General features: G+C 43.1%; 1 protein-coding gene across 8 annotated transcripts in view; it reads right to left on the reverse strand.

Moving 5' to 3' along the window:
* The window catches only part of ARVCF (ARVCF delta catenin family member), a 505185-nt gene that overhangs the window by 457506 nt on the left and 20168 nt on the right, over nucleotides 1–27511 (reverse strand). For all 8 annotated transcript variants that reach the window (XM_038372964.2, XM_043498177.1, XM_043498178.1 and 5 more), the window contains exon 2: nucleotides 18325–18396. The gene's annotated coding sequence lies outside the window, so the exon portion shown is untranslated. The remainder of the gene's footprint in view (nucleotides 1–18324; nucleotides 18397–27511) is intronic.

The following is a 27511-nucleotide window of genomic DNA, read 5'->3' on the forward strand; positions in this document are numbered from 1 at the left end:
GATGCTTCCTGCCACAGAGCGGGGTGATGTGTTTCCTTTAACCTTTCCCATTTTTCCTTATTCTTTTTAAAATTAATTGTTGATTAAATAACTTGCATTTGCTTTAACTTGTATGTAATGGTCAGTGGCTCAGAGAAGTGCCCAGTGCAGAGAGAGTACCCCGGAGGGGGACACCCTAGCCCCTGTCCTAGGTGACCACAGCAGGGTTGGGGGTCGAGCCCCCCCAGGAATCCTGGGCCCAGCCTTGTTGGGGTTACGAGGACTTTGCCAGACAGGAGAGTGGAAGGGGAGTCCTCAAGGGCAGGGAGGCCACTGGGTAAAGGAAGTGGGAGTGAGGACTCAGATCCTTTCGCTAGCCCACTTCACCAGGGTAGTGCAGAAGCCAGGAAAGTTCCCCACAAGAGCGGGACTATTCCCCCATTTACATATATACATCCTTTTCCTAACAAGTAATTTAAACACACATTTAAAATTTGGATAATAATTTTGGAATTAAAGCAACACCACAGAACCAGAACAAATCAAGAAACCAGCCTAGGAAAAAAAACTTGCCATCTTTTTACAAAACTATTGAAATATAATATCTCCTTAGGACCTTAGGAATACAAAAAAAAAAGAAAAGAAAAAACACAGATAACATTTAAGAATACTTCTCAGGCTGAAGAGCAATACATGCACTAACTAGCAGCAGGGTAAATAAAAATGAATTATTTTTTTAAAAATCTGATTTTTAATTACAATTAAATTAATAAGTCTATTTAAAATTAAATTTGAAATTATGAGAACCTGCACTAAAGTCTAAGCTTATTATAACCTATAAAAATAACTTAAATTTTAAAAACATGATCAGTACATGTTTTCTGTTGATGATTTAAAAGAAATCAAACCACTAAACTGGTGAAAGTCACTGGCTTAGCACTTGGAACCAGAGTTTACGCACGTGCTAAACCAGCTTTTGACCGCAGTAACATCTTCTGCAGGTGCAGAGAGAATATTTCCTTCATTTCAGCTTAGTAAGACTTTATTTTATGGAGCCTTGAATGAGACTAGAAAGGTTGTTTCACTTTCTTCTTTTTTGGGAGGCTTGATTTAGTTAGCCCTGGTCTACACTAGGAGCTGAGGTTGAAATTAGTAGCATTAAATCGATTTAACCCTGCACCCGTCCACACGACGAAGCCCTTTTTTCAACTTAAAGGGCTCTTAAAATCGATTTCCTTACTCCACCCCCGATAAGGGGATTAGCGCTGGAATCGGCCTTGCTGGGTCGAATTTGGGGTACTGTGGACACAATTAGAAGGTATTGGCCTCCGTGAGCCATCCCAGAGTGCTCCATTGTGACCGCTCTGGACAACACTCTCAACTTGGATGCACTGACCAGGTAGACAGGAAAAGGCCTGAGAACTTTTGAATTTCAATTTCCTGTTTGGCCAGTGTAGCAAGCTGCAGGTGACCATGCAGAGCTCATCAGCAGAGGTGACCATGATGGAGTCCCAGAATCGCAAAAGAGCTCCAGCATGGACCGAACAGGAGGTACAGGATCTGATTGCTGTATGGGGAGAGGAATCCATGCTATCAGAACTACGTTCCAGTTTTCGAAATGCCAAAACATTTGTCAAAATCTCCCAGGGCATGAAGGACAGAGGCCATAACAGGGACCCGAAGCAATGCCACGGGAAACTTAAGGAGCTGAGGCAAGCCTACCAGAGAGGCCAACGGCCACTCCGGGTCAGAGCCCAAAACATGCCACTTCTATGATAAGCTGCATACCATTTTTAGGGATTCAGCCACCACTACCCCAACCGTGTTGTTTGACTCCTTCAGTGGAGATAGAGGCAACACGGAAGCAGGTTTTGGGGATGAGGAAGATAGCTCACAGCAAGCAAGCAGAGAAACCAGTTTTCCCAACAGCCAGGAACTGTTTCTTACCCTGGACCTGGAGCCAGTACCCCCCGAACCCACCCAAGGCTTCCTCTTGGACTCGCCAGGCGGAGTATTTTAAAATACTATACATGGTTTAAAAGCCAGCATGTTTAATGATTAATTTGCCCTGGTATTTGTGGCTCTCCTGGATAAACTCCCAAAGCCTTTGCAAAAGGTTTCTGGGGAGGGCAGCCTTATTCCATCCACCATGATAGGACACTTTACCACTCCAGGCCAGTAGCACGTACTCAGGAATCATTGTAGAACAAAGCATTGCAGTGTATGTTTGCTGGCATTCAAACAACATCCGTTCTTTATCTCTCTGTGTTATCCTCAGGAGAGTGATACCATTCATGGTCACCTGGTTGAAATAGGGTGCTTTTCTTAAGAGGACATTCAGAGGTGCCCGTTCCTGCTGGGCTGTTTGCCTGTGGCTGAACAGAAACGTTCCCCGCTGTTAGCCACGAGGAGGGGGAGGGGTTAGCCATGCACTGGGGGGAGGCAAACGCGACCTTGGAACGAAAGCACATGTGCTATATATGTAATGTTAACAGAAAGGTTACCGTGAAATAGTGTACCCATTGTTGTATAAAATGTCTTTTTAAATCCCTTTTTTTTTCTCTACCAGCTGCATGTGTTTCAAGGACCACAGGATCTTCTCCTTCCCAGAGGCTAGCGAAGATTAGAAAGTGAAAAAAACGCACTCGCGATGAAATGTTCTCTGAGCTCATGCTGTCCTCCCACACTGACAGAACACAGACGAATGCGTGGAGGCAGACAATGTCAGAGTGCAGGAAAGCACAAAATGACCGGGAGGAGAGGTGGTGGGCTGAAGCTGAAAGGTGGTGGCAGCGTGATGAGAGGAGGCAGGATTCAATGCTGAGGCTGCTGGAGGATCAGACTAATATGCTCCAGCGTATGGTTTAGCTGCAGGAAAGGCAGCAGGAGCACAGACCGCCGCTATAGCCCGTGTAAGCAACCGCCCTCTTCCCCAAGTTCCATAGCCTCCTCACCCAGATGCCCAAGAACGCGGTGGGGGGGGGGCTCCGACCACCCAGCCACTCCACCCCAGAGGATTGCCCAAGGAACAGAAGGCTGGCATTCAATAAGTTTTAAAATTTTAAACTTTTAAAGTATTGTGTGGCCTTTGTCCTTCCCTCCTCCACCACCCCTCCTGGGCTACCTTGGTAGTTATCCCTCTATTTGTGTGATGAATTAATAAAGAATGCATGAATGTGAAGCAACAATGACTTTATTGCCTCTGCAAGCGGTGATCGAAGGCAGGAGGGGAGGGTGGTTAGCTTACAGGGAAGTAGAGTGAACCAAGGGGCGAGGGGTTTCATCAAGGAGAAACAAACAGAACTTTCACACCGTAGCCTGGCCAGTCATGTAACTGATTTTCAAAGCTTCTCTGATGTGCACCGCGCTCTCCTGTGCTCTCCTAACCTCCCTGGTGTCTGGCTGTGCGTAACCAGCAGCCAGGCGATTTGCCTCAACCTTCCACCCCTCCATAAACGTTTCCCCCTTACTCTCACAGATATTGTGGAGTGCACAGCAAGCAGTAATAACAGTGGGAATATTGGTTTCGCTGAGGTCTAACTGAGTCAGTAAACTACGCCAGCACGCTTTTAAAAGTCCAAATGCACATTCTACCACCATTCTATACTTGCTCAGCCTACAGTTGAACAGCTCCTGACTACTGTCCAGGCTGCCTGTGTATGTCTTCATGAGCCATGGCATTAAGGGGTAGGCTGGGTCCCCAAGGATAACTATGGGCATTTCAACATCCCCAACGGTTATTTTCTGGTCTGGGAAGAAAGTCCCTTCCTGCAGCTTTTGAAACAGACCAGAGTTCCTGAAGATGTGAGCATCATGTACCTTTCCCGGCCATCCCACATTGATGTTGGTGAAACGTCCCTTGTGATCCACCAGTGCTTGCAGTACCCCTTGTGAAAAGTACTCCTTGTGGTTTATGTACTCGCCAGCTTGGTGCTCCGGTGCCAAGATAGAGATATGGGTTCCGTCTATGGCCCCACCACAGTTAGGGAATCCCATCGCAGCAAAGCCATCCACTATGACCTGCACATTTCTCAGGGTCACTACCCTTGATATCAGCAGATCTTTGATTGCGTTGGCTACTTGCATCACAGCAGCCCCCACAGTAGATTTGCCCACTCCAAATTGATTCCCGACTGACCGGTAGCTGTCTGGCGTTGCAAGCTTCCACAGGGCTATTGCCACTAGCTTCTCATCTGTGAGGGCTGCTCTCATCTTGGTATTATTGCGCCTCAGGGCAGGGGAAAGCAAGTCACAAAGTTTCATGAAAGTGCCCTTATGCATGCAAAAGTTTTGCAGCCACTGGGAATCGTCCCAGACCTGCAACACTATGCGGTCCCACCAGTCTGTGCTTGTTTCCCGAGCCCAGAGTCGGCGTTCCACTGCATGAACCTGCCCCATTAGCACCATGATGCCCACGTTGCCAGGGCCCATGCATTAAGAGAAGTCTGTGTCCATGTCCTCATCACTCTCGTCACCGCGCTAACGTCGCCTACTCGCCTGGTTTCGCTTTGCCAGGTTCTGGTGCTGCATATTCTGCTGGATAATGCATGTGGTGTTTAATGTGCTCCTAATTGCCAAAGTGATCTGAGCGGCTCCATGCTTGCCGTGGTATGGCGTCTGCACAGAAAAAAGGTGCGGAACGATTGTCTGCTGTTGCCCTGACCGAGAGAGGGGCGACTGGCAACATGGCTTACAGGGAATTAAAATCAACAAAGGGGGTGGCTTTGCGAGAAACTGAATGGCCCCCTCAAGGATAGAACTCAAAACCGAGTTTAGCTGGCCGTTGATTTCACGGAGGGAGGGAGGAGAAAATGAATACAAAATAAATCTGGTCTATTTCTTGTTTTGAGTCACTTCATCTATCTTTATACATCTTGCTGGCAGCAGACTGTGCAGTACAACCGCTAGCCATCGTCATCTCCTGGGAGCAGAAGACGGTGCAATATGACTGCTGGCCATTGTCTTCTGCTAGCTGCAGATTAAAAGACAAAGGTACGACTCAATCGCCATGAGACGAAACAAGGGAAATGAACTGGCTGAGTCACTCCCATGTTTGCCCAAGCACCCCGACCTCATTGAGGTCGGTTAAAAGAGCACCCAGGACTACGTCGACGATGGCTACCAGTCATACTGCACTGTCTGCTGCCAAAAGGCAATAAACTGCTGCTGTGTAGCAATGCAGTACCACGTCTGCCAGCACCCAGGAGACATACGCTGATGGTTAGCTGAGCGGGCTCCATGCTTGCCGTGGTATGGCGTCTGCACAGGTAACTCAAGAAAAAAGGCGTAAAACGATTGTCTGCCCTTGCTTTCACGGAAGGAGGGAGGGAAGGGGGGCCTGATGATATGTACCCAGAACCACCTGCGACAATGTTTTAGCCCCATCAAGCACTGGGATTTCTACCCAGAATTCAAATAGGCGGTGGAGCCTGCGGGAACTGTGGGATAGCTACCCACAGTGCAACACTCCAGAAGTTGAGGGTTTCCTCGGTACTGTGGACACACTCTGCCGACTGCATGCACTTAGAGCATCTGTGTGGGGGGACACACAATCGACTGTATAAAAACACTTTCTACAAAACCGACTTCTATAAATTCGATCTAATTTAGTAGTGTAGACATACCCTTAGTTCACTCATGAGGTATTTTTAAAATTTTCATTCTAATATTCATCCTACAAGTTCTCTTTATAAATGGGATCTGAAACTGAAGTGTTTTCTGAAAAGCCTAGAATGTAAGTGTGAATGTTTAGAAGACGTAATTAATAAAATAGTCATTAATTTTGTATATGTGATGGAAAAATAGAATTATGCTTAAAGAAAAGGGTTAGAGGTCAGATGATCTAGTTTTCCTTCTCTGTTCCATCCCAAACTTCCTCTATGAATTTGGATAAGTCACTTCACTAGGTGCATCAGTTTCCCTGTCTGGAAAATGGGAAAAATACTAATCTTTCTCATAAGACAGTGTGAGCCTTAACTCATTAATGTTTGTGAAGTGCATGGAAGAGTTTCATAGGGAAGGTGATGGATGTTCAAAGTATTATTCACAGTCATGTTTATGTTATGAGAAGTCTTTAGCTACAAACTTATCAATGATTTTTATGGTAGAATAAGTAATTCATTAAAACTGAATAATGAGTTCGCTATCAAATGATCTTCATAGGTGTGAATTTATGTCCTAAGCAATTAGCTCCTATAAAGCACAGTGCATACAAGGCCCTTGAGCCACTCAAAACAGTGTTGAAAGTCATTTTGGCTGACTGGCATACTGTGTGTTAAGTTACTTTCTAACCTAAATAAGACTCCTTTCCATTTGAGTCATGAAATCATAATCATAGAGCCCAAATATAGTCTACCTGTAGACATATTTCAACCTTTTTACTACTTTTGAGCCAAAATGGTATGAGCTTACATCTGACACTTGGTAAAGAATGGAAGTTCCATGCAAATTTTGAAGATTAGCTTTCCACCATAGATTTGTAACCTCTCCATCTTTTTTTATACGTGTGCATTAACATGCTCCCATTTTGAAAGGGAAAGGACTTGAGGGCACAAAATAGAGATCTTAATAATGTATTTGCACATCTAAATAACAATTCTTAGGTTCCAGAGTAGAACATATGGTTTTGAATGTTGAAGAATCTGAATTCAAGCAAAACTCTCCTTGAGCAACAAAGTATTGCCTCCAGATCTGCCTTCTACAAATAATGCAGTACTGTACTATCTTGCTAAGAGTACACTTTTAAAATAACTTTATCTGGAAAATACGACATCCTATTTCAGACTGATGGGTACTTTTGCAAGTCATTTTGCTCCTAAGCAGGTCAAATGCACGGCTGAACTAAATAAGTCAATTAGCTAGTCCACATTAAAAACCTCCTTGTATTGATCAACAATATTTCAGCAGGGTCTGCTACACAGTTAATAATACTTTTTTCTACACAGAAAAAATAATTGACGAATGGCTATTGAAATTAGTTGAATGATTCAGCAGACAATACCTGGATCTTGCAAAACTAATTTACTGACTAAGTATTACTGACTGCTTAGCTCCTCTGATGCATAATATCTTTTAATTCTACTAACTTCAGGGTCACATTACAACTGCTGCTAAATTTGATATTTATTTGTCCTCTTCTTTTTCAAGAGGCCATGGAGACAGAAGGGAGACTTGCTAGAACTCTGCTTACTAAGAGAAAGCATATACTGATGCTGTCTGAGTTTTTCTGAACTTGTTCAATAAAAGTTCTCCATATTGGTACTTAAGCTGGGGGCTAAGTCATGTTGAGAATCACACCAGTTACTACATTTCTCAAATTCATTTTGCAAGATCCAGGTATTGTCTGCTGAATCATTCAACTAATTTCAATAGCCATTCGTCAATTATTTTTTCCTACTCAGTGTAAAACTTGAAAAGTCAGTATTACTAGCTTACTGCTTGATCAACTCCTTTGTATTAAATAAAGCTAACTTTCTCCTGACAGCTTTCACATGACTCAGTTCTCTCTCACAACATTAAAACACCTCTTTATCATTAACTTGAATGAACTGCCTTAGCTCATAAGCAGGCCAAAACAAGTTCCTTGGACTTTCAAACAAGCAGCCATTTTAGACTTCACTCTACTGCTTCTGTAGAAATAAACTGACCAAAATGAGACCATCACTTTTTGTAGGAAGAGAACTATTGTCCAAACTCTGCCCACATCTACACCCATTCAGCCTTCACTGAAAGCACTAGAATTGCATACATGATACTGGAGGCAGAATCTGGATTTGTAAGGAAATTTTGATCACTTGTATAACCACAGCAAGAAAATAATCATGTAGATGTAAAAGCCCCAGGCACAAAATCCCACATAGGAATCCATGAGACTTGGCCCTGGTCTACATCTGGTCGAATTTAGCCACATTAGTGGATTTTAAAATGAATGCATCTACACAACCAACCCCATTCCGTCGACCTAAAGGGCTCTTAAAATCGACTTCTGTACTCCTCCCCGGTGACAGGAGTAGCACTAAAATCGACCTTGCTGGGTCAAATTTGGAGTAGTGCAGACACAATTTGATGGTATTGGCCTCCGGGAGCTATTGCAGAGTGCTCCAATGTGACCGCTCTGGACAGCACTTTGAACTCTGATGCACTAGCCAGGTACACAGGAAAAGCCCTGGGAAATTTTGAATTTCATTTCCTGTTTCGTCAGCGTTATGAGCTCAGCAGCACAGGTGACCATGCAATCCCCCCAGAATGGCAAACAAGCTCCAGCATGGACCGAAAGGGAGACACTGGATCTGATTGCTGTGTGGGAAGAAGAATCTGTGCAGGCTGAAGTCCGATCAAAAAGAAGAAATGCTAATACATATGCCAAAATCACACTGAACATGGTGGAGAGAGGCTACAACAGGGACACACAGCAGTGCTCATGAAAGTTAAGGAGCTCAGGCAAGCCTACCAAAAGACAAAGGAGGCAAACAGTCGCTCCGGGTCAGAGCCCCAGACATGTCGCTTCTATGATCAGCTGCATGGCATTCTAGGGGAGGACCCTACCTCTACCCCACCATTGTCCGTGGACACCTGCAAGGGGGGAGTCTCACGCAACAGAGAGGAGGATTTAGTGGATGAGGAAGAGGAAGAGGAGGAGAATGCGCAGCAGGCAAGCAGTGAATCTGTTCTCCCTGGCAGGATCTTTTCATCACCCTGGAGCCAATACCCTCCCAAGATGGGATCCCCGACCCTGAAGCTGGAGAAGGCAGAGTCCTCCAGGGACATCTCCATGAAGCTCTCCTGGAGGTACTCCGAAAGCCTTTGCAGAAGGTTTCTGGGGAGGGCTGCCTTATTTTGTCCTCCATGGTAGGACACTTTACCATCCCAAGCCAGTAGCAAGTAGTCTGGAATCATTGCAGCACAAAGCATGGCAGCGAACGCTCCTGGATTTTGGTCACATTCAAGCAACATTCAGTATATATCTTTCTGTGTTAGCCTCAGGAAAGTGATATCGTTCATGGTCACCTGGTTGAAATAGGGGAATTTTTGTAAGGGAACAGTAAAAGGATCCCATTCATGATGGGCTGTTTGTGCTTGGCTAAAAAGGATCATCCCAGAGAATAGTCATGTGGCAGGGGGAGGCGTGAAGGGATCATGCCAGAGAATAGCCAGAGAATAGCCACGCTGTGCGGTAGGGGGAGGTGTGTGCTGCACATCCACCCGAAAACCGCAGCCCCTCCTTTTAAATGTGAAACCCATTGCTTGCTCTGGGAAAGGAGGGTGCTGCAGTTTGAAATCATTCCCACTTATTATGAAAGCAGAAGAAGCCAACCCCGCATACCCTTTGGCTTACCATGGCTGCCGGGAAACTAAATTCTGTTGCCCAGACGTGTGTGATGTGTCACATACCAGCAGGCGCTCAAAATAAAAGGCAAAATGCAACCTTGTACCTAAAGTACATGTGCTGTCTGCTGTGAATTGCTTGATTCACTGTGAAAGAGACTCCCTTTTGTTCTCAGAAATGTTTCGTCTTAAATTTTACTCTCCCTTTTTATCCCCCTGCAGGTGCAAATGATTCTATGCTCCCCCTATCATCTCCATCCCTGAGGTTATCGCAGATTAGAAGATGAAAAAAATGCACTCGCGTTGATATGTTTTCTGAGCTCATGCGGTCCTCCCGCACTGATAGGGCACAGCTGAATGCATGGAAGCATTCAGTGGCAGAGGCCAGGAAAGTATTAAGTGACCGTGATGAGCAAAGGCAGGAGGCAATGCTGAGGCTAATGGGGGAGCAAACGGACATGATGAGGCATCTGGTGGAGCTGCACAAAAGCCAACAAGAGCACAGACCCCTGCTGCATCCATTGTATAACCACCCAAGTTCCATATCCTTCTCACCGAGACATGAGTGGAGGAAGCTCCAAGCACCCAGCCACTCCACTCCAGAGGATGGCCCAAGCAACAGAAGGCTGTCATTCAAACAGTTTTGATCTGTAGTGTGGCTACAATAAGCAATATGGCCTTGTCCTTCCCTCCTCCCCCACCCCACCCCACCCAGGCGACCTTGTCAGTTATCTCACTTTTTTTTAAATTAATAAAGAAAGAATGCATGGTTTCAAAACAATAGTTACTTTATTCTTTTGCCACCTATGATCGAAGGGGGAATGGTGGTTGGCTTACAGGGAATTAAAATCAACTATGGGGGCGGGTTTGCAGCAAGGAGAAACACACACAACTGTCACACCATAGCCTGGCCAGTCATGAAACTGGTTTTCAAAGCCTCTCTAATGTGCAGCATGCCTAGCTGTGCTCTTCTAATTGTCCTGGTGTATGGCTGCTCAAAATCGCCACCAGGCGATTTGCCTCAACCTGCCATCCCGCCATAAACGTCTCCCCCTTATTCTTACAGATATTACGGAGCACATAGCAAGCAGCAGTAACAATGGGAATGTTGGTTGCACTGAGGTCTAACCTAGTCAGCAAATAGCGCCAGCAAGCTTTTAAACATCCAAAGGCACTGTCTACCACCATTCTGCACTTGCAAAGTTTCCTCAGCTCTCGTTCCCTAATCCCCCTTCTCTACTTGCGCTATATTGATGACATCTTTATCATCTAGACTCATGGAAAAGAAGCCCTTGAGGAATTCCACCAGGATTTCAACAATTTCCATCCCACCATCAACCTCAGCCTGGACCAGTCCACACAAGAGATCCACTTCATGGACATTACGGTGCTAATAAGCGATGGTCACATAAACACCACCCTATACTGGAAACCTATTGACTGCTATTCCTACATACATGCCTCCAGCTTTCACCCAGATCACAAAACATGATCCATTTCTACAGCCAAGTTCTACGATACAACCGCATTTGCTCCAACCCCTCAGATAGAGACAGACGTCTACAAGATCTCTATCAAGCATTCTTACAACTACAATACCCACCTGCTGAAGTGAAGAAACAGATTGACAGAGCCAGAAGAGTACCCAGAAGTCACCTACTACAGGACAGGCCCAGCAAAGAAAATGACAGAACGCCATTAGCCATCACCTTCAGCCCCCAACTAAAACCTCTCCAACGCATCATCAAGGATCTACAACATATCCTGAAGGATGACCCATCACTCTCACAGATCTTGGGAGACAGGCCAGTCCTTGCTTACAGACAGCCCCCCAACCTGAAGCAAATACTCACCAGCAACCACACAACAGAACCACTAACCCAGGAACCTATCCTTGCAACAAAGCCCGTTGCCAACTCTGTCCACATATATATTCAGGGGATACCATCATAGGGCCTAATCACATCAGCCACACTATCAGAGGCTCGTTCACCTGCGCATCTACCAATGTGATATATGCCATCATGTGCCAGCAATGCCCCTCTGCCATGTACATTGGTCAAACTGGACAGTCTCTACGTAAAAGAATAAATGGACAAATCAGACGTCAAGAATTATAACATTCAAAAACCAGTCGGAGAACGCTTCAATCTCTCTGGTCACTCAATTACAGACCTGAGAGTGGCTATTCTTCAACAAAAAATACTTCAAAAACAGACTCCAATGAGAGACTGCTGAATTGGAATTAATTTGCAAACTGAATACAATTAATTTAGGCTTGAATAGAGACTGGGAGTGGATGGGTCATTACACAAAGTAAAAGTATTTCCCCATGTTATTCCCCCACCCCACCCCACCCCACTGTTCCTCAGACGTTCTTGTCAACTGCTGGAAATGGCCCACCTTGATTATCATCACAAAAGATTTTCTTCCTCCCCCCACTTCCTGCTGGTAATAGCTCATCTTAAGTGATCACTCTCCTTACAGTGTGTATGATAAATCCATTATTTCATGTTCTCTATGTGTGTATATAAATCTCCCCACTGTATTTTCCACTGAATGCATCTGATGAAGTGAGCTTTAGCTCACGAAAGCTTATGCTCAAATAAATTTGTTAGTCTCTGAGGTGCCACAATTACTCCTTTTCTTTTTGCTCAGCCTATAGTTCAACTGCTCCTTACTACTATCCAGGCTGCCTGTGTACGGCTTCATAAGCCTTCGGAGCAAGAGATAGGCTGGGTCCCCAAGGGTAACTACTGGCATTTCAACATCCCCAACAGTAATTTTCTGGTCTGGGAACTAAGTCCCTTCTTGCAGCTGCTCAAACAGCCCTGAGTTCCTAAAGATGGAAGTATCATGCACCTTTCCCGACCATCCCACATTGATGTTGGTGAAACATCCCTTTTGATCCACCAGTGCTTGCAGCACCATTAAGAAGTAACCCTTGCAGTTTATATACTGGTTGGCAAGGTTGTCTGGTGCCAAGATATGGATTGTGTTCTGTCTATCGCCCCACCACAGTTAGGGAACCCCATTGCAGCAAAGGCATCCACTATGACCTGCTCATTTCCCAGAGTCACTATCCTTGATAACCGAACTTCAGTGATCGCATTGGCTCCTTGGATCACAGCAGTCCCCACAGTAGATTTGCCCACTCCACATTGACTCCCGACTGACTGGTAGCAGTCAGGCGTTGCAAGCTTCCACAGGGCTATCACCACTAGCTTCTCAACTGTCAGGGCAGCTCTCATCTTGGTATTCCTGCACTTCAGGGCAGGGAAAAGCAACTCACAAAGTTCAAGGAAAGTGGCCTTACGCATGTGAAAGTTTTGCAGCCACTGTGAATCATCCCATACCTGCAACGCTATGCGGTCCCACCAGTCTGTGCTTGTTTGCTGGGCCCAGAATCAGCTTTACAGTGTATGAGCCAGCCCCACTGCTGCCATGATGTCCCAATAGCCACAGCCCGTGCTTTCAGGAACGTCTGTGTCCATGTCCTCCTCACAATTGTCCTCATGTTGGAGTCTCATAGCCAGGTTCTGCACATACCGCAGGATAATGCGCGAGGTGTTTACAATGCTCACAACAGCAGTGGTGAGCTCAGCGGGCTCCATGCTTGCCGTGCTATGGCATCTGTACGGATAACCCAGGAAAAAAGGCATGAAACAATTGTCTGCCATTGCTTTCACAGTGGGAGGGAGGGAAGGGAGACTGATGACATGTACCCAAAACCACCCACAACAATGTTTTTGCCTTATCAGGCATTGGGAGCTGAACCCAGAATTCCAATGGACAGCGGAGACTGCAGGAACTGTGGGATAGCTACCCACAGTGCACCACTCCGTGAGTCGATGCTAGCCACGGTATTGAGGACACACTCCGTTGACTTAATGCGCTTAGTGGGGACATACACAATCAACTGTATAAAATCGATTTCTAAAGATCGACTTCCATGAAATCGACCTAATTTCGTAGTGTAGACATACCCTTGGATTTCAGGTAACCTCATGCAGAGACAACCTGAAAACACTAAATTCTGGATAACTAAAACTTCATATCAAATGAACTAGCCCTTCTTAATTGTTTAAAAGTTTCTGGCAGCTGCACAAGAAGAGCCGCTACTTAATTATACACATGGTATAGACTCAAGGAAAGAAGTTCTTTTAAAAATACTTGGCTCGAATTTGCTAAATAGTGCAAACATTTATAGACTAGGGAGCTATCTTTGGGAATTACACCTGTGAAATTTAAGATGCTGAAACCCAATTTGACATATCAAGGCTTTGTTCCCAGTCTTCCAGAATAGATTTACAAATTAGGAGAATTTTCAAAAAATGAGATAATCAGCTCAATTTATTGAGCAAATTAATTAGAGGTTGCATAATCTAGAAGAATCTATCAATTCAGGAAGATTAATTCTCAGTTCCTGGGTCTCCAGAAAAAGTTGGCAGTGATGAAAGCCAAAATGCATGGTCGTAAGTTAATGAAAGATGAGATAGAAGAACCACTAAACTGGCTTATGGGGACAAACATGGTTATAAACACATTTACCGTGAAAAGCACATATTCAGAGGATGCATCAGAATACCTGAAGACAGGCAATGTGGAAGACTTTTTTCCTTCAAATATTGGTAAAATTATTGGTAAAATATTATCAACCTATTAGAATACATAGTGCCAGAACCAGCCCATTATGTATTTACCAGAAAAGTGTGGGGTTGCTTTTACAGGTCATACAAATTGATCACTGAAACCACACAACTATGGTCCCAATTTTGCTTCAGTTGGCTTCAGTGGGTGTAGGATTAGGCCAAACTTGCATTCAGTGAAATCAACAGGAGCTGTATCCACATGTCAGAGGCCAGAATTTGGCCATTAAAACTCCCAGATTTGAGATCAAGTGGTTGATGTCAAACATTTTACCATAATTCAGATGATAGTTTTTAATCATCAAAGCAAGCTTCGCTTTGACTACAAGCAGCTAAGCAACACATAAAGGATTCAGAAAAGAAAAAAGGAATTCTTCTTTACCCAGTTCATCTTATATTTTTATTTCATCTGACAGACCTACATATTTTGAACTCTTGAGGAAGCAGCAATGTTTATCCTTTCAAAGATCATTCCAGGATGAACACTGGCAGGAGATGTTTAGTCAATTGTTACTTGTAATGGCACCTTTCCTTCTTAAATATTTAATGGAAGTTATTACTATATAGTCAATATATTCTTGCCTGCCTAAAAGTACACACTTTTGGAAAATAACTGTCTATGCAAGAATGAGGTTAGGACATATGAAATTATTGTTTTCATAATATTGGCTTGAAAGACTGCAGAGCTGAAATAATATGCAATTTTAGAAAACTCAAGACCTACAAAATTGAATTCCGCCTTTTAATTTTAGCACAGTGTAGAATCTGAGATGTGTAGAGTGGTTCTGAAGATTCCTGAGGATGTGACCAGTGATGTCTGGGGCTGCAGAATTTAGCCATTAATGTTCACTATATACCTGATCCCAATAAGTGTTCAGCACCTGCAAATTTCAGTCTATCTAAAGAGGGTTCTTAGCACCTCTAAGGATCAGGCCCCATATGCAGTAGAGGAAATGGAAAACAGTCTGAACACTTAAAAAAAATTTCTCTAACCTTGGTCTGGTAATGTACAATGTGTTTAGGAGTTAAATGGCCAAGAGGACAATATGGATGGCATGGCAGAAGCAGGGCTGGCTCTATGTTTTTTGCCGCCCCAAGCAGCAAAAAAAAAACCTGCCGAATTTCCGCCGATGGTGAGACCCAAGTCAAAAGAGTCGCCGCTGAATTGCTGCCGTGGGAAACAACGAAGAGGGGCTGCCGCTGAATTGCCACCGAGGCTGCTGCTGGAATGCCACCCCAAAAACAGCCCGAGTGCCACCCCTTCAGCAGCGCCGCCCCAGGCACCAGCTTGTTTAGCTGGTGCCTAGAGCCGGCCCTGGGCAGAAGCACCTAAAATCCCTACCCATACCCAAACATAGTGTATGAAAGCAAACTCCTTTCTTCATACAACTGTATAGATGGTTACACAGCTTTTTGTGGGAGTCTAGCTGTAGCACAGAATTATAATTGTGCTTGAAAGAAATGGCACAATTTCTACATGTATAGGATTGGTACTGCTCCTATTGAAAGCAATGGAAATTAAACCACTGAGTTTGATGGGAGTATGAGCAGGTCCAAAATGGTTCTGGCTTTTAAGATTTTCCATCTAGTTCTCGCTTGTGGAAAATTCAATAAAATTTTAAGATCACTATCCACCAATCAATGATCAATTAAAATAATCCTAAAATTATGTTAGAAGTAAGCTGTCTGAACAAGCAGAGAAACTAGCCAACATACTCCCAGGTCTGATAAGCAATTAACTGAAAGCACCATCATTCAGAAAATGTATGGTTGTCCTGATTAAAGGTGACGCCTTCTTTAAAATGAGAAAAGAGCACACCTAATTCCTGAAACAAGTAAATCAGTTTTAGTCACAAACTCTATAAAAAATAACTTTTGTAATGATCCTACAATTACTGCCTGTGATGAGGTATATAAACTAAACACTGAGATAGAAGGGATTAAGAAACTGTTCTGCGCTCAACCAGCCCTGCCCCACTGCAGCTGCAAAGCCTGCTCTATCTGGAGGAGGAGTTTAAAACAGAGCCAGATAGCCCTGGTGAAGATAGCGTCTCAGTAGGTTATAGTGCAGTGGTTCGCAACCCGCAAGCCACTTGCAGCCCAACCAGCACAAAGTGGCAGCCCATGTAACATTCCCAGGACCATACAGATACTATATATATACTGTGTGGATGCAGCCCACATAACACATTCAGAGCTGCATATGCGGCCCACAATGGTAAATAGGTTGAGAAACACTGGTATAGAGAGAGAGGTGTGTGCAAGTAGCAGCAGCTATCCTAGGTGCTGAAAAAGGGACTAGCTTGTCCTTAAGGATTAAGGAACGCTTCACACTATCTTGTCTTGGAATGTTTGTGAGACTGTGACCATGTCCTGGACTGGGAAGGGAAATAGTAGGAAGTGGTCCAGGGAGGCAGCCTCCAAACATTCCTGGGTACTTGATCTTAATGCTATTTTGCAGGGCCCTGGGTCGGAGTTTGGTAGAGCAGAAGGGCCTGTGCTCCCCTAGCAGCCAGCCATGAGGGCAGTATAAACACACACCTTCTGGAGATAAGGAGGATAAAGTCATCATAAGCCCTGAAGTAAGGTGTGAGGTCTTTGGGGGTCTCGGGTTAGGACAGAGACTCCTTTTTGAGGGAATGCTGGACTTCTATGCTTTGTTGGACTCTGTGGCCCCGAAAAGGGGCGGACTTCAATGATGACCTGGCTGGAGGGCTGAATTACTATCTGCTAAAAGAGAGATTGCCACTTCGCTGGAGTGACCACTAGCAGGGGACACTAGAGATGGGGGAGAATTGTAGCCAGGGACCTAACCACTAGGCTGTAACACTGGTAAGCCCTTTCCAATGCAATGCAGCAGCAATGTTTTAAAAGTTGGAGATTCCCCCCCTTTTCTTCACAAATACTCACTAAAGTAATAATTGTTTGCTTATCCATACCGACAGTATCTAATTTTGATGCCAATGGCTATACTGTCTGCTGCTTTGCCGTAATTCTGAACAAATGAAGAGGTTTGATAGGGGAGATCTCTATCCAGTTCCCGCCACAATTCTATTTTCTAGTAGCTTTCTAATAGCTCTATGTATTAGCAAATTCATGTAGGACCAAAAACTACAGTACAAGATTTCCTCTGAACTCACTTGCCTCCTATATATTACTTATCATGTTAAGAAGTCATAACTTTTAGCCTTGCTTCCATCCTCCCATATTAATAGTATTTCCTCTTTATCCAATAATCTGATTATTCTGAAGATAATGTTACCAAGAGAACACTTCAGAAACATTGGAAAACTGAACAGTTTAAAAACTTTGGATTTGTGTGACTAACTTTCTCATTTTGTAAGCATAGCTGCCTTCTGCCTTTAGTCATACTTAAGACTAGTCTTTTAAATTACACCTAAAGCATGACATGTACCTACTTTATTCCAAAGGACTGTTGTTAATTGCTTTACCTAGCATCAGAAAACTTCTGTCTGGTGGCAGGGTAGGGTTAGCTACCCCAGGAATAGTTCCCTAAAATTAAGGTAATCAAAGTGAAATGTTTGGTCTTCAGCTCTGCTGCCTGCACTGTTCTAGTGACAACTATTCCTTGAACAGTAGATAAGCAGCCTGAGGGTCAAGTACTGCAAGAAACCATAAATGCTACCTCATAAGTAGATAACTGCCATCATGATACCTGTGTAACATCCATGTACCGTAGAAAAATACAAATACTAGGTAAATGACACCTACACAGAAATTATTAAAGCTTGATCTTTTTACTTCAAAAACATAGGTCTCTACCACTTGAGCTAAAGATTTCCCCTAGCTGGCAGTAGTGGGAAGGACCTTTGCCTTGTGAGTACCATTACCATTACAAGTGGACACAGAACTGCAGTTTTTTGAGGTCAAATAATATTATAGCCTTGATGAAGAGGCAGGAAACCAGTTTACCTCTTATCTAGAAGTGGGTTGCCAGCAGAAACACTTTAAAAGGATCCATTTATAAAGTTTTGAAGGCTTTATTGTTGTTGTTACAATAGTCTGTTAATTAACCAACATTTTGATTAGCCTGGCATTTGTTTTTCCATAGTTTTTTTTTGCTGTAGCAAATAAACTGTTTCAAATTCTTGCATATCTTAAATTTACAAATACACTCAATTCAATAGTCCTGTTGTTTGACGGAAAGGCCACTAAAGATGATTTCCAGAAAATGAATTTAGTCTTTCATTGCTTTTCTTGTCAGGCAAAGAATGACAATTGTCATACAGACTGGAACAGCACGGGGTAGGAGAGAGAGGGAAGCAGCAGTTTTGGAATCTAGATTCCACAGCTGTGAAAATTTGTGTTAATAACAGAAAAACGTCCTTGTATCTTTGAAAACAGCTCTTACCGTTCTTTCAGCCAATTTGACAACCTTCTTCCGCCGTTCGCAAAGCAAAACTTAATAAGCATGTGGATGTCCCTGAAAAACACAAGAAGCAGAGAGACCATTGTTCCAGAAACTGTGCCAATACTGGAACTACTATTGTATGGAGCTGAGTGCCAACATACAGCTTCTCAACCTAAAATGGTTTCTAAAAATGCAGTGTTGTACCCAGGGAGTAAAGCTGCAATGATACGACTTTCAGTGATCTTCAGAGTCACTGCTTATGACAAGGCAAGGTCACAGAAGGCATTTCCCATTTGGTTCATATACTGCTAGGCAACTGAGTAGGCTTCTGCTGAAACCTCTTTGCAACAAAATTCAAAAAAATCACAATGCATGAAAAATATAATGGCAAGATACAGTATAACAGACTCCTCTCCTATTCTTTTTATTAAATATATATTGGAGAATGGTAGGCCTGTGCTTGAAATCAGTGACCTAACATGGTGGCCTTTTTAATTATTATTATTGTTACAGGTACATTAATCATGACGTCTTAAAAATCAAAATCCAGTACCATATAACACATGCTAAAATAGCCCTGTATTAGAAACAAATAACTAACCTTGCCTACAAAAATACACAACTTTGGCATTTCTCCTGTAAGAACCAGTGGTTCCATGTACATCTGTCAGAGATGGTGGAGAGAATATTTAGTCCCGCCTCAGTGCAGGGGCCTGCACTAGATGACCTATCAAGGTCCCTTCCAGGCTTATATTTCTATGATTCTATTATTAGTTTGGCTGGAATTAATATTCAGAAGAAATATCTTGTTTAATTCTATTAGTTAATCCAATCCATTAAGGGTAATTTACCACAGGACAGACGATGTCAGTCTTTCTAAAGTGAGACTGGAAAATATACCAGGAGCAAAAACAACAGTGCCCAGCGGTAGATTATATTAATCACATAATTGATTAAAACTACCAAAATACAGCCATCAAGCAATTTTTCTTGAATCACATACATAAATAAAACTTCAGATATGCTAAGGAAGGTGCTTTGTGCCCTTTCTGTGATTTTTAGCACCAGTGTGAATGTAATCTAGTGTGGTGGAAGCTGCAGAAAGTAACAAAATTGTATGTCCTTGCATTACACATACTTACGAAGCTACAAGACAACTTCTCTAATCTATTTATCAAAGTGTCTGAAATTCTTCTTCCAAAACAGGTGGAACAATAATACAAACAATCCAAAAAACAAATAAAAAGCATCTTGGCAGACTGTGGCTTGTGGTAGATAAAAAAGGGGATGGATTTTACTCTGACCTAGTAAGACATTGATCTAAAAAAGATCACTCTTCATCCCTGAATTCTATAGCATAATTATATATATAAAAAAGCAGGGGTCTTGGATGTCAGTGCCAGAGAACTCTTGACCAACACTAATAAATCTGACAAGTTTTTGAAATTTGTCTTAAAAAACTTTTAATCAATCTGACAGGAGATGAAAAAATAGAAAAGGAGTGAATACACTCCCAAATATATCTCCAGTGGTCTTTACATATGTTGTCATTTCACACATAGAAAAGGTAGAAAAATTCTTAACTTAATTTTAAAGCAACATTATGCATTCAAATCATAAAATCGTAGGACTGGAAGGGACCTCAAGAGATCTAGTCCAGTTCCCTGTACTCATGGCAGGGCTAGGTATTACCTAGACCAAATAATATATGTTTTAATTGTACTTGATCAGCATAAGCAGAAAAATTCAATCTTGGTGCTCTAAGTTTTGTACCGTTAATGTATCTCTATATTGCTAACAAAAAAAGCCCTCCACTTTCTCTTCTATCTTATACAAGACTGGTTAGAACTTTAATTTCATAACATATGTATTTTGGAAAAAAATCCATTTATCAGTTACAAGCTTGTATAAAATATACACAAAGTATATGTACATAACTAGATATATTTCCACATAGACAATGTGTCATTAATCTATGGCATGTTTACTATTGACCAGACTAAACTCTTACCTCAGTAACACTAGATTTACCCCAGTGTATCATTACACAAATTATTCTGTAATTGATATCAGAATTCAAACCAATGTGGCTATTTCTCATTGCTTAAATAACATGAGGCCTAATGCTTCAATAGAAAAAACATGGATGTGAATGACAATGATCAGACTTATAGGTGTATATAACTTGAATAAAACACAAAATCAACAGTTGTATATAACAATTGATGAATACCTTTTAAAAAGGAGTAGCAATAGCAAACAGGGCTATTTGAACACTGTAATACAAGGTCCAATCCTGGTTTTGCTCTGAACCGAATTATAATATAGTGAAGCCACATATGGTCTGTTTTTTTCCAATTCTCATAGGCCAGTCAGAATTTGGCTACCATACAGTGTTTGAGTGTCTCAGGATGTGTCTACCTTCCCTTGTAAATTTTCTGCCTGGTTTGGTAATTTATAAGTACAGGGCAACATCATGTCTTACTATAGAAACTTCCAATAACTACGGGAAGTCATTTGATGCAGGTTTATTTGATGTAATTAGTAAACAGGATGCTTTGTTTATCTACATCAGCTCTGATAAGTGCCATTTAGTCCCACATCATGTTTAGCAAAAGGAGAACTAAGGAAAAATCCCATTACAAATGGAAGAAACATACTGGCAAGTTAAACACGTACACAGAAAATATATTTGTCACAAAATGAAAGTGGTTTAATAGGGTCACTGTGTTCCAGAAGCAGCACTGAAGAGAGCTGGTAGTCAGAGAAATGTGTTGAATCTGTACAAACGCAACCTTGGGCAACAATCTTCTCCCAAAGTATCATTTCTATTAACAATTCAGACTTCATCTGCTGAGCAAACCTGGAGGTCAGGGGCAGAATTCTGGCATTACTTAGTTTAGAACATCTTATTCCCCGTTAGCAAACTTTCCACAAATAAAACATACATACAGTGCACTTCTTTTTGCCAAAGGAAAAAGTAAAGAGTGAAAAAAATCAGAGATAGGACTAAAAACAAAGACTTCGGTGGGGCAATGTTACAGGTGGGAACCTGCTAAAGTTTAAAAATGTTTATTAATGTTAATTAAAATATTAGGAAATGCAAAACAAGGGCCATATTGCATGGTCCACTTTTAAGATGCTCTCACAGTTCTCATTTAAAAAAAAATGCCATATGTAGCCTACACAATATTCACCATTAAGAATCTGATCAAAAAAGAATAAATGTTGACTGAACCCATCTTAATTCATGTCTCCAATAGTAAGATAAGAGAATTCAATCAAACTGATCAAAATCTTAAATACTAATATTTTTATTGTGGGCCCTGATGCTACAAGCAAAAACTCCTACAGCAGACAATGAGACTCTTACCTGTGTATAGGGTTGCCAACTTTCTAATCGCACAAAACCAAACATTCCTGCCTTACCCCCACCTCTTCTCCAAGGCTCCGTCCCTGCTCGCTCCATCCCCCCTCTCTCCATCGCTCACTCTCCCCCACCCTCACTCACTTTCACCAGGCTGGGGCAGGAGGTTGGGGTGCGGGAGGGGGATGAGGGCTCCAGCTGAGGGTGCAGGCTCTGGGTTGGGGATGGAAATGAGGGATTTGGAGTGCAGGAGGGGGCTGGGGCAGGGGGTTCGGGGGCTGCAGGCTCCAGAGTTTGGGTGCAGGAGGGTATTCCATGCTGGGGCAGTTGGTTGGGGTTTGGGAGAGGGTTCGGGATCCTGGCAGTGCTTACCACGGCTCCCGACACATGAGCGGCCAGAGAGGCTCCACACGCCGCCCTCATGCCTGCAGGTGCTGCTCCCGCAGTTCCCATTGGTCACAGTTTCTGGCCAATGGGAGCTGTGGAGTCGGCACTAGGGACAGCACACAGAGCATCCCTGGCCACCCACGTGCCTAGTGGCTGCAAGGACCTGGCGGCCGCTTCTGGGAACTGTGCAGAGCTAGGGCTGGCAGGGAGCCTGCTTTAGCCCCGGGACTCTGCTGTGCCGCCGCCCAGACTTTTAAGAGCCACGACCAGAGCTGCCAGGGTCCCTTTTCGACTGGGTGTTCCTGTCAAAAAATGGATGCCTGCCAACCCTACCAGTGTAGTGTGTTTACAAGGATTTGAAACTCTCAACTCCCTCTGATTTCCATGGAGCTCAAAAAACGCATGTGGAAAGATTCTGGCAGTGCTGGCAAGCTTTCTCTCATCCTGCACTCCTCCAAGGGAGTGCTGGTAGGAGAAGTGTGCTGCTTGCACCAACCCTTCCATCTAGCAGTGGACCTGCCATAATGTGACCCTATATGTAAAAACTGCCAACCCCAAATGTTTAAAAATCACGAGTCAGGACCCCAAAAAACATGACTAGCTTAAAAACCATGAATTTAAAAACTACATTTTTGGTCTCTCTTTTCTGGTTTGGAGCCTTTTGGAGTCCCATTTTCCAACTTTTCTCTGCAAACATGGGGGCTAAAAACTTTTTAAAATGAAAGCTCAACTTCTCATGTCTCCAGGAGCTGGACTTAAAAAAAAAAAAGCCACCCCATAAAAGCCAACAACACTGCTTATAAACAGATACTCTTCACATGAAAACCACAGCAGGTCCTTCCTTGATATTTTGCATAAATCTCATCACAGAGGGGAGGAATTTATTTCAGTGAGAAATTCATAGTAAACATAATCATGGCTTTTCCAGACTATTTTCAAGGTGTCCCCATCATCCTCTTATTACAAGAATACAGCTCCTAGAACAATGTGCGGCTGGAAATCCCTTACTCTTTGCAGTGTAGCATGCTAGTGGCCAGAATACTGTCCATTTGCTCCCTACTGTGCAGGCATCCCCAATGGTTGAGTTGAGAAAGGAGGGGGGGGGTCACTTATAATTTCCCCACACAGACACTTCTTTCATTGTGTTCCTAGAATCTGAATCCTTAAAGGCATACTGTGTGCAGTAGGGAAGGAGCAGGCCAAACTACCCAGTGGCAGCAGCGGCTCCTGCTGCTCTAGCCCTTGTTTACTAAGGATTGGGACAGCTTTGAAATGTCCATTTTGGAATGAAATATGTTCACCAGCCTTGCAGTTCTGGCCTTACCAGTCTGTATTTAAGAGTTCTTGCAGTTCTTTTGGACAATAACTTGTGCCCTTTTAGTGCGCTCACTCTTCCACCCATGAATGGGGTAGCCTGGGGCCCTTTATACACAAGACCTTAGTCCATTCCTCACCAGTTGGAGAGACACACACATAAGGAAGCTTGTGCTGGGGAAATTCAATTATTCCACAAAATGCCAAGATAGCTTTAATGTTAGTTATATATGGGCTCTCATTTCGTTAGTAGAGTAAGTCTTCACTACTTGTTTTGCTGATGCCACTCATCACTGTTGGAATCAGTGTGCAGTTTGGGGGGAAATCTCTGATGCAAACAAGGATAAGCTTTTGGTAGTGCCAACTGTAGCTTCAAATTACCAAATGTGCCTCCCTCCAGTTAAATTTGTTTTGTCAGCACATATGGTATATGCAGTGTTTAGTCTATTCAAAGATTATGAGTAAATGAATGTTCTCATATCAATCAGAAATGACCTTTTCCAACCAGAAGAAATTCAGTCTTCAATTTCAAATAACTGACTACAATACTTGTCTGAGAATCAATACAAACCAAGAAGAGGTTTGCCCTCATGCAGAGATAGAGTGACCCTGGGTTGCTGGCTATTGTTTCCTGAGTCCTGAAATTATGTCTAGAATTAAGCGGAGATTTGCAGAGTGCAAGTAAATAAAAAGGAAGAAAATGTAACAGTCTGAGGAGGCGGGGAACATCCAAGTGCTTGGTTTGGCCTAGAAACTTTCCACTTCGCAGACAGTATTAGATGGCAGCCAAGAAAGACTGGTACTTTCCAGGTATTTAATCTGTAGCATAAACCTTGGAACATGGCTGGCATAAGATGCAAAGAATGTAAGCCCTCTCATTGCGATGGGTATTTCATGTCTGCTTATGACTTCTAACAGTGCATTGAAAAACTCTCTGTAACAGGGTGGCTCACTCTTAAAGGGCTAGAGCTAGTCAACCCTGATTACAGAATGAGCCACACCTGGGAGAGGTCAGAGTGACTCCACCATATAGAGAGCAGCAGGAGGCTGCAATGAAGAGGAGAAGCCCAGGAAATAATACAGAGACTACAGATTGTGTGAAAAGCTCCTACAGAGAAAAGCCCAAGAGGGCAAGAGGCTTCAGCTAGAGACTGATTGAGAGAAGGGTTTAAGCCGGAATCAGAACCAGAAGGCTAAGCTTCAGCCAAGTAAAGTCTGGGAGTTAGGGTTGCCAGTTTTGGTTGGACAGTTTCATCATAATCTTTAATTCCTGGAGACTCCAGGACAATCCTGGAGGGATGGCAACCCTACTGGAAGTATTGGGACTAGCATCTACTAGAGAGCCTGACTGGGAGAAGGGCTTGGGGGCCTTGAAGCCAGAGGGCTGAGCACCAGCCAGGTGAAGCCTTGTAACGTTTTGATCTGGGACCTAGTTCTTGGAAGAAGGTCTAGGAACTTGCTACCTAAAGGGAGAAAATGAATGAACTTGGGTTGAAGCCTGAGGGGCGGGAATTTAAAGACTCAGTAATGGGACCCCAGGAGGGGAATGTTTTAATTATCTGTGGACGCTAAAGGGCCCTGAAGAGGGGAGAAATTGGTAGCAGTGCACCACAGAGTGGTGTCTGACTACAAGCAGGTGCACAGGAGGCAGCTGGCCCTGATTCACGTTCATCTAAAGGGATTGCTAACTTTAGAAGGAAAAGAATGAAGGAAGATAAGTGTAAATAAAATAGCAAAGGGTATATCTCCTAACACAAGAACAAAGGGACAGTCTGTGAAAGATGGCAAGTTCAAAAGTGACAAAAGGAGGGGAAAAAACCTCACACAACGTGTAAATAAACCATGGAACTCAGGCATAGCCTGTGACAATGAGGCCAAGAATTAAGCAAGATTCAAAGATGATCTGGACATTTACGTGTAACAAGACTATCCAGACAGTTTGGAAAGGATACTAAACATCATGCTACAGGGTTTAAGGCAGTCTCAAACTATTGGGTGTTAGGATGAGACCCTCAAAGTGGGGCAGAAAAGGGGAAGACCTTCCCACATCTGCCTACTGTGAGGCTTCTTGCATCTTCCTTAGAAGCATCTGGTTTTCTCCACTTTCAGAGGTAAGATACTGGACTAGATGAACCATGAGTCTGATCCAGAATGGTAATTCTTGTGTTCTTATCCTAACATGGGTTGGACTCTTCTCTCATTGTGTGTGAAATGCACATAACTTCCCCACCCCCGCCCAGGAAATAAGCATGTGGGTTCAGTATAGCCATAAACCAGAAATAATCAACCAATCAGAATAAAAAAAACAGGAAAATTCAAAGTGGATTTTTGCACATCAATACTTAGTCACAATTTATATTAAGATCTTACTAACAGTTTAAAAAGAGTGAAATGGTTTAATAAAGATCAATTATAGATGGTTATAAGACCAGCAGATCAACAGGTTGCTTATAGGAATGGTTAGATAACCTTCTGTAACACTTACAAGGATGTGCTTATGGTTGTCTGTAACACATACTACTTATACTGTAAGAAGTTCATAACTTTTATTAACCCTTTATATTAGGTTCTGTTTATAAAGCATGACTGATTGTCCCTTACTTTGCTGACAAGTGGCCATTATTGGGTGACTCCACCCAGGATGCCCTCCTGCAGCATGGCTGCCTCAATTTCCCCTTTCAGTTACCTCAAGTCTATGTCTATGCTAGACTCTCTTGCTTAATCAATCCCCTTCCTGGGGACCACTTTATTACCAAACATACTGCAAATAGTTTCTAACAAGCCCTAAGAGGCAATCCATATCACCACCCATGTATATAGTTCTTAAAACCCAGTCCTTCACAGCCAGAGCCCCCACAGGCTCTCTGCTGAAAGATCATCTTTACCAGTAAAGCAGCCCTCATTTCCCTAGCCCTCTCTCTGTTTCTCTGGGTCCTTCTCTCCGGCCCTGGACATATCAGTGGTAAACTCCTCCACTGCTCCCTTGCCTTCAGCCCTCTCCAGTTTAGAGCCAGAAGGCAACTTTCTTTGCTGCTCCTCCAGCCCTGGCTCAGGGCCATCAACCTCTTGCTGCTCTCCTGCCTTCAACCTTCTCCCACGAACCACACAGTCTCAGGGTTCTGGAAGCTGTTGCCTCCTGGCTGACTCAGTCTGATCTGACTCACTCAGTTTCTCCTTCATTAAGCCTTTACCACTCCCCCCACTGCCCTTTTGTCTTAGTTGGTCAAATGGGAGTACCAGTTCTGGCACAGAGGAGTTGGACCTACTTTACTACTAGGCCAGCCATCCTGTAAGGAAGCCAAATAGCACAATCTTAGCTCTTACTGAAGCATTAGTAACTTTTATCTGAGTAAAGAGTAAGCAGGCTAATCAGGACCTGGCCCATCCAGTCAAAGCACTGTTACAAGTCTATTAAAACAGGCTAGTGTGATTCTACTTTACAAAATAAACAGTACGTGAATTACACAGCTACAATCACCTGCTGATAAAACTTGCATTTAGCCTTTTGTCTCACAAAGTCTCTGGTGTTAAAATTATATGGGGTATATGTCAGACATGTTTTTGGACCTGCCCTGTTGTGTCACACAAACCAAGTCAAGCAGCAATAGAGGCAAACAAGCCCTCCAGGCATCATTTATAACCTTGTTAGAAAAGTTTAGTTTGCCAAACTGCAGCTCCCAAAAGGAATGGATTTCTTAGGAAACAGGCCAAAACTAGAAGTACAGCAGCAATAAAAGTGGAAATGTAATTTTAACTTGCTGAATAAGTAACATTGCTTAACACCGTTAATGAAAGAATAAATGATGGAAAAGAACACTTAATCTAGCTGTGTATCATAAGCTCTCACAATCTTCTAGCACAGCACTTATTGGGAAGTAATGAGTATAGTCAGTGAACAACCGCACTGAGAACTAGCTTAATAAGTCTCTTATAAATATTCAGAAGCTCCTCCATATTATCTGTTCTCAACACACTAAAGGGTGAATGTCTCTTATAGACTAGCTCTAGACATAATGCAGAAAACTTTGAATCCTTAGTTCCATGACCATGGTCCCTCCAATATGATTGTGGAGGATGGTACTTAATACTTCACAGAAGGCACTGGACCCCTTCACAGAA

This window comes from Dermochelys coriacea, chromosome 15 (genome assembly GCF_009764565.3).
Source record: "Dermochelys coriacea isolate rDerCor1 chromosome 15, rDerCor1.pri.v4, whole genome shotgun sequence".
Classification (NCBI taxonomy): domain Eukaryota; kingdom Metazoa; phylum Chordata; order Testudines; family Dermochelyidae; genus Dermochelys; species Dermochelys coriacea.